The following is an 8,453-nucleotide window of genomic DNA, read 5'->3' on the forward strand; positions in this document are numbered from 1 at the left end:
GAGTCGGAGTCTTGCAACACGGCTGGTTGCAGCTTGTGGAGCTTCTTGCATTTTAAACTCTACCTTCTATGAAAGAATGGTATGCAATTTGTTATAAATTGCAACATAACTTGTATCGAAAACTAGCCACATCCATGAGCTAGCGGAGAATTAAATTTGTGCTCCGTCAAGTTCTACATGGTTTGATTGCATCATAATTTATACATATAAGTTGTAAGTTGGGTTGCAACTAAATTTTTTCAGTTGTAAATAGAGTTGCAATTAAGATTTTTTAGTTGCAAATGAAGATGTAACTAAGAAAAAAATACCTCAAAACGTTAGATTTACTTCGTGATTCATGTTAGGCATAAATTGCAACATGAGCTGCAAGTGAGATATGATGATAACATCTGTAGTTTTCACTTCTCTGTGGACTAAGAACTAGTCACACCCTCTATCCATTACCATTTGTCATACAATATCTCTCGCTTCAGTACGCCAGGCATGGGATCCAATGGACTGACGCAAGCTATGCTGGACGACGCTGTTTCGTCATGATATTCCAAGAAATTGCTGGTACAGCATCTAACGAGTGTTTACACACATACACGTTCGTGCCAGACCAGTTTATCACAGTAGAGCTAACACTACAGCTCTCCAGAAAAAAGGAAAAAAAAAAGAGGTACTGTGCACTAAGACACCAACAGCAGAACATAATCGGTGATAACAAATACGCAGTTAGTAACAGAAAGTCGAAATGATGCTACAACAAACTCAAATAATGTTCCTTCTCCATAACAAAGCGAAACCAGACCCCTTTTCAGTCGGTTTCAGATTTACTTGAAAGCGATTCCAGCTTTCGGGCGGTACAGTTTGGAAGTAGCGTACCACTCTGGCGGAGTTTAAAGAAAGGGCTTTGAAGTGAAAACAGTGCAGCACTTAATTTGTATATAGTAACATAAATTAACAAAATGTGAACGGATCCAAATCAGAATCTGTCTGACTGTGTGAGCCTGCAGTGCTGAACTATACTGCTATCAATACTCTACTCACCAATCAATTGTGCTGAATATTATAATACTGGAGCGAGGCGTTAACGAAACTTTGAAGCGAAACACACGCTGAAACCGGAATTCACAAGTGTAGCCCGAGCTACACATTACTTGTTTTTTTTTTTGAAAAAATTAAAATAGTATGTAAAAGTATCAAAACATTCCAAAGAAAAAAATCTTAGATTGTTACTCCCTCCTGCCCATTTTATGTTGCGCATAATTTTCCGTGCGAGTTAATCTGTACAAACTTTGACCAAGAATATAGATAATAATACAAAAATATACTATTATAAATGTATATAATATGAAAAAATATTTTTTTGTCAATTTCAACGGAGTTGCTACGTTGTGCAAACCGCACATGCATTATGCCAATTCTACAAATATTATTCTTTTGTTGTATATGTTTGTATTTTTATCAATATAGATGATAAAACTTTACGAAGTTTGACTTTGATCAAATCTTATATGCAACATATTTTGGACAGGAAGGAGTACTAATGATGTGTTCTATCGACATACAAAATATTAACTTAGATTGTTACTAATGATATTTCTGCACTCGTTGACCAAACTCATTGTTTTCCATCTAGGATTTTTCTTTGGGATTTTGTGGAACGCTTTAAAATGCTGATTATGAATTTTGAGAAAGAAAATGAACTGTATTAAGCTCGGGCTACGAAAATCTACGCTCACGCGGAAACTCTATGAAAGAGTATGGTTGCTCACGAGTCCATTTTCTGGCTCCATGAATGCAAAAGTTGGGTGTTCATTTCCCAACTAGGTTACCCGTTCTTGACTGACATAAACCTTAACTGAAGCACCCTCAGGAAAGACCCACGAGACACGCTCGAATCAAGCGATGTCGCTGGGACAATCGCTGACGTGCGCAAAGAGAGGGAAGGCGTGCGGGAGGGAGCAAGCTTAGTGATGGTGGAAGCCGAAAAATTGGCTCCACGTTTTGGTGCGAAAAATGTAGCATCGCTATTCTGTTAGTCACCACTTAGTGAAGAACAAATCCATCCTCACTTTTACTCTTGGGCAGAGGCGACTGTGGAGTCTTAGATTTGTGACACTGCCTGCTCCAACTTTGCAGATCTCCAGCACCGGCTTCGTCAGCCTCTGGTCTCTCGCATCGGAAGTGTTGGGGCTCGCAGATCTGCGACACTAGCGAGTCTTTACCATTCACCACCCGCTTTTCCTGTTGTCTCCGGTTAATTACGTAACATCGAATTGATTAGGATGCCTAGATGAAGCTTTTTCTTTTCTTGTTTCAGGCAGCTGTCCCTCATTGCTGTGATTCTAGCCTGGATACTTTGGGAGCTCAGAGGAGAGATGACTAGGCCTCCATCTTCTCGTACTCCCCCAAATATCAAAGATAGCTACCGACGGCTTTCATATTTTAAGGTGAGCAACTCTAACTTGTAGTCCATGACATGATTTGATTGCACTGAGGCCTAACAATTTGTTCATGTTTATGTCAGGATTATGTTGGGACGGTACTCATGTGATTGCTAAAGTGCCCAGAAAAGACTCTCATGCATACATAGGGAGGAAGCATTCACTAGCAAAAATGTGCTTACGGCTGTTGAATTTGATATGAGGCTCACATATGTGTTAGATGTCGATAGAAAGGATCAATCCATGATGCAACGACTCTAACTTTGACGGCTTGGAGCTCTAAGGAAAAAAACTTCCTATATGCAGAAAAAGAACGTCGAGCAACCAAACTCCATCCATACTTCTTGTTTGTGGCTGCAATCAAAGAGGATATTATTATTTTTTGAATAGGGAACGGTCCCGTAGGACCGATAAGCTTCATTCTAGATTATGGGTGGAGCACCTAATTACTACAAGGACCAATAGAAAATAGAAAAGTACATTCAGGTCCACGCCTTTTGCACTAAAGACCCTAAAAGTAGACAAAGAAATGCCATCGGGTCCAGCTCCTTCTCCACCGAAGCTTTGTGACATAGCACCGTCAACCGTCTCATTGTCGGGGATGAAACCACTTGGGGTGAGGCGGCAGGATCCCGCTGTACTACAGAAGAGGGGCCTCCTTGTTGGCATGGTAGCCTGGAGGTTGATCAAGGCCATCAGTCACCGGCCGGAAGGAACCAAAGCCGTCGACGGAGGTGGGATTGGTCGCTCTTCGACCATTGGAGAAGCCTCAACGCTCCCCTGATGCGGATCCGGCCTACAGCAGCCGCAAACAACATGTGTCCAATTTCCCTCGTCTCCATGACGAGCGAAAGGAGCAGGCCCTGATTCACGACCGCAACCTTCGAATCCACCCAAACACGAGCCTATTAATGGAGACACTGACGCTGCTCCCACCGGCAGCTCGCAGCACTTCGCCGCCACGATCAAGAAGAGGACCGCCATAAACCACCACCTACAACTCGAGTGCGGCACCAACAAGCTCCAACAACCTGGTATAGAGCCAACTTCTAGCATAAAACGCCTAAACTTAGCTATAGCTATACAAGGGAGGGGACCCTCAACCACCACGACGCCGACTATCAACGGAGAAGGGAGGGTGAGGTGCCAACTGGCCTAGATATGATGGGGGACGAGAGGAGGCTGGGGGGATTAGTCCCGGAGAGAGAGAAAGAGGACATTCAAAACTTGGCAGCCATACTGAGGAACTTCAGAGAGGTGACCTGTCTCCGCACAAACTTTCAAAAGACCTCTGTTCTTCCCATTAGATGCGGTGATATAAACCTTGATGACATTCTAGAGGGCATTCTGGCTACAAGAGCCACATTTCCTTTGGGCTACCTCGGGCTTAAACACGTTCGATGTTTGAAAATAGGTTGATTTCCAACACCACATGAGGATGAATGTGCTAGCAAGCTCCTATCTTGGAATGGCAAATGCGTAACATTGGCCAGCCGGACCGCCTTGGTCAAATGGCCATCGCTTCTCAAGCAATATACCACCTAACCCCTCTCAACATTCCACCGAAATCACTCAAGTTACTCAACAATATTGAGAGGGCCTTTCTTTGGTCCGCCAAGGACACCACCACCGGGGCAACCTGGAAGGTAAATTGGGAGGTGGTGTATCACCCCAAAAAACATGGGGGGCTTGGGGTTATTCACATGGGAAATTTTGCAACAACACTAAGGCTTCGTTGGCCTTGGTTGGAATGGAAATATCCCATGAAAATTTGGGTGGGCTCCTGAAAACCTTGCTCAAACGAGGATATGAAAATCTTCTATGCCGCCACTACAATCACCCTTGGGAATGGATGGAAGGATCCTTTTTGGCATGTGCCATGGCTTGAAGGAAGAAACCCAATTGATATTTGCACCGCTTAATTTTGCCTCATCAAAGAGGAAGAATTGGAAGGCTTCACAAGCCTTGCATGATGGGGCTTGGGTGGCCAAAATTGACTTGGAGCGCCCGTTCACCTTGGAGCACTTTTCCCAATTCATTGAGCTTTGGTGTCTTATTGCCAATGTCAACATTGATGAACAAGTTGAGGATGCCATTGTTTGGAGGCTCACATCTAATGGGCAATATTTGGCCAAGTAGGTCTATGAGGTGCAATTCTTGGGTTCAATTTCTTCAGCCATGAATAAAAGGATTTGGAAAGCTTGGGAGCCTTCCAAGGTCAAGTTATTCGCGTGGCTTGTAAATCAAAATGGAATTTGGATGGCAGTTAGGTTGGCAAAGCGTGGGTGGACGAATTGTGGCCCTTGCCCATTTTGCAAACAATGTACGGAAACCGCAGATCACCTCTTTGTTCATTGCCACTTCACCGTCAGACTTTGGAGCCTTGTGAAGGGTTGGATGGGTCTCCTGGCCCTTCACACTTTGCAATGGACGGGGCACCCAATTTTGGATCGGTGGAGCTGAAAGTGCATGGAGCCCCCATGTGTGGTTTTGGTAATTAATGACAATCCCTATGGACTAATGTTTGCATTGAGTTATATTTGTAGGTGTTGTCCATAGGCAATTCTTGAACCATATGTTGGCTTCAAGGTTGCAATAAGAAGAATTTGATGAAGGATATCAAGTGTCAAGTATGTCTTGAAGATGAAGATGGAGTGAGCCCTCAAGTTACTTCAAGACATCAACATGATGAAGAATGAAGAAATGAAGTGCAAGTTCAAGATGAGCCATCTCTAAGAGATCATTTGCTTGAATCTTGCCATCCATATGGTGACCATGGATATGTGAAGATGTGCCGAAGAAGAAGCTCTCCCATGGTGGATTATGGGGGAGCAATCCACAAGACTTCATCAAGCAAGCACAATCAAGAAAGGCGTTTCATCTTGTTGTGATCAAGATCGTCTTCATCGAGCTCAAGAGGAACGCGCAAGGTTAAGGTTTGCTCTTGATAGGGTTTCTTTCTCACCGGTCTCATAGTGTAGTTGGAGACCGGTTTATAGTTTAGTTGCCGTACTATCAAGAGGGCTCTCGAGTGAGTAACTCGATCGTATCGTTCGGAGAGAGCTCAAACCTTTGCATCCTTGCATCATCTTTCTTGGTTGTTATTTGGATCTTATCCATGTGATGTTTTGGAGCTTGTGCTTATTCTCATGACAAGCTCTAGTTCATCGAAAACGGATTTTGCATAGATCTCTTATTGCGTTTTCGAGTTTGGTGATTTTCTCGGTTTATCATGTTGAGGTGTTGCACCTCTAAAATTAATAGAAAATCACCCCCAACTTGTTGGGTAGCTCTTGTCGTCCTCTTTCCAACAAAATTGGTTTCGTCTTGATCTGAGTTTCCAAACTCTAGATATTGTCTTTTGAAGTTTATCTTCTATTTGATTTAAAGGAAAAAGAAAAAGAGGAGGCAGCCGGCACTACCGCCCTTGATGGGCCGGCAGTACCGCTCGGCCCACTCCGGCACTGCCGGCTCCCGCGCGCTGCACTGCCGGGCCGCGCGGCACCTCCGGCCTGCCCCCAGCGGCACTGCCGGGCCGGCCCAGCTCGAGCCCGTGCTCCGCCCCTTGCTGGCCGCCTACCGCGCGCCGCCGCCAGCTCGGCCGCGCGCCGCTCCGCTCGCTCCCCGCCGCCCCGCGCTGCTTCGCTCGCTCGCCCGCGCTGCCTCGCTCGCCCAGCCGAGCCGCTCCCTGCCGGCGGCACTGCCGGCCATAACGGGCCGGCACTGCCGGCCTCTCTCTGGACGAGCCCAACGGGCAGATTTCCTGCAGCCCCTTTAAATAGTCTTCTTCCTCCTCTCGTTTTTCTGTTGCTTCACACACTTTTTGCTCTCCTCCATTGCTAGTTTTTGAGAGCTCCCTCTACCTCAAATCCCTCCAATGATTCTTGAACCTTTTTAAGGGAAAAGGAAGAGGAGATCTAGATCTACAATTCTACCAATCAAATCCATCTCTTTGTGAGTGGAACTCTCTAGATCTAGATCTTGGTGTTCTTGGTGAATCCCTTTGTTCTTCCTCTCTTATTCCCCCAATAGCTTTTGTAGCTTTGTTGGAATTTGAGAGAGAAGGACTTGAGCATCTTTGTGGTGTTCTTGCCATTGCATTTGGTGCATCGGTTTGAGTTCTCCACGGTGATTCGTGGAGGTGAAAGCAAGAAAGTTGTTACTCTTGGGTTCTTGGAACCCTAGACGGATTCTAGGCCTTTGTGGCGATTTGTTGGGAGCCTCCAATTAAGTTGTGGATGTGTGCCCCAATCTTTGTGTAAGGCCCGGTTTCCGCCTCGAAGGAAATCCCTTAGTGGAACCGTGACCTAGGCCTTTGTGGCGAGGGTCACCGGAGATTTAGGTGAGGCGCCTTCGTGGCGTTCGGTGTGTGGTGTGAGTACCGCATCTTGGGGTGAGGCCTTTGTGGCGTTGGTGTGCATCGAGCAACCACACCTCAAGGTGAGCCTCTTGTGGCGTTCGGGAGCACTAAGCCACCGCACCTCTCCACCGGAGATTAGCACTCGCAAGAGTGTGAACTCCGGGATAAATCATCGTCTCCCGCGTGCCTCGGTTATCTCTATACCCGAGCTCTTTACTTATGCACTTTACCTTGTGATAGCCATCGTGCTTGAAGTTATATACATCTTGCTATCACATACTTGCTTGTATTGCTTAGCATAAGTTGTTGGTGCACATAGGTGAACCATAGTATATAGGCTTTGGGCTTGACAAAGTAAACGCTAGTTTTATTTCGCATTTGTTAAGCCCATCTCGTAAAAGTTTTAAATCGCCTATTCACCTCCCCCCTCTAGGCGACATCCGTGTCCTTTCAGGAGCAAGATGTCGGGTGACTCTAGTCCTAACCGCAAAGTTATGCCTTTTCTCACTTTGCTTATCTCTTGGAAGATTTGAACGCAATGCTAGTGTCTTTCATAACAAGCAAGTTTCTTTGCATATAGTCTTTGATAAGTTAAAAATGGCACATTTATGGGGGTTGGCGGGCGCTAATCGCATGAGCGAAATGATGCCGGATAGTACTTTTTGTAATAAATAAAATTTACGGTTTTGTAAAACTTTTGCTCAATTAATCAAATGGGGCAAAGCTATTGCTCCCGTCTTCAAAAAAATCATAAAACAACGGACATAGCATTGCCACCAACCCAACTAGAGTTAGGCGTGTCTAACTTACTACCTTCATAGTGGGTAGTAACTTATATATGGTGTCATGCATTGCGTTATTTATCATGTTATAGACTCATCTTGCTTTGGGGTGTCATATTATGGTAACATAGCTAGTTACCACCCACTCTCTTTCTTCATTTATTGACATGCCATGTCACCAAAACCTCTTGAGATGCGTGATGTTAGAGCATCTCTAGCCGTTTGAGCCCCTCGGGCGAAAATGCGGATATAAAATACGACGGATTGGATGTAAAAGGGTGTGAGGGGCAACATTTTCCCAGTCGCACCCCCGGCGTTCGCCCCTCAGAGGCGATAGTTTCAAAAAATCGTCTTCCCGCTACAAAAGAATCGCCAAAGTCCAGCGATCGGACCAACCACATTCCGGCGATCGAAACTGAAACTAGACGATTACAGGCTCATGGGCGGTCCCGTCTTTAGCCTCGTCTGGTGCGGCATCGGGAGGCGAAGCATCGGCGTCTGCAGCTGTCGCAGCGGCGGGAGTTGACGCTGAAGCGGTGGACGAATCGGCTGATGGGGGCCGGAGGATTTCTTGGCGATGGGCGTCGTACCAAGCCCTCATATCCTTGTCCATGTTGGCGTCATTGCGCCGATCAGGAACGCCAGGTCGGTGTTCCTCTTCTTCGCCGCGGAGGTTTCCTTGAGTAAGGCAATCCGGACACCCTGGTTGGCGAGCATCTCGATCCTTCCACCGCACGCCGTGCTTGTCGTCCCTCCCGACGGTGTGCGCCCTCGTGTCCATCCAGCACTTGTCGAAGGACGCATGCAACCTGCCGGCTGGATGGCCGGCCTTCTTCTGCTCTTTCAACTTCTTCTGGCCGTGCTCGAGGCGGCCCGCCG

Source organism: Lolium rigidum, chromosome 2 (assembly GCF_022539505.1).
Source record: "Lolium rigidum isolate FL_2022 chromosome 2, APGP_CSIRO_Lrig_0.1, whole genome shotgun sequence".
Lineage (NCBI taxonomy): Eukaryota > Viridiplantae > Streptophyta > Magnoliopsida > Poales > Poaceae > Lolium > Lolium rigidum.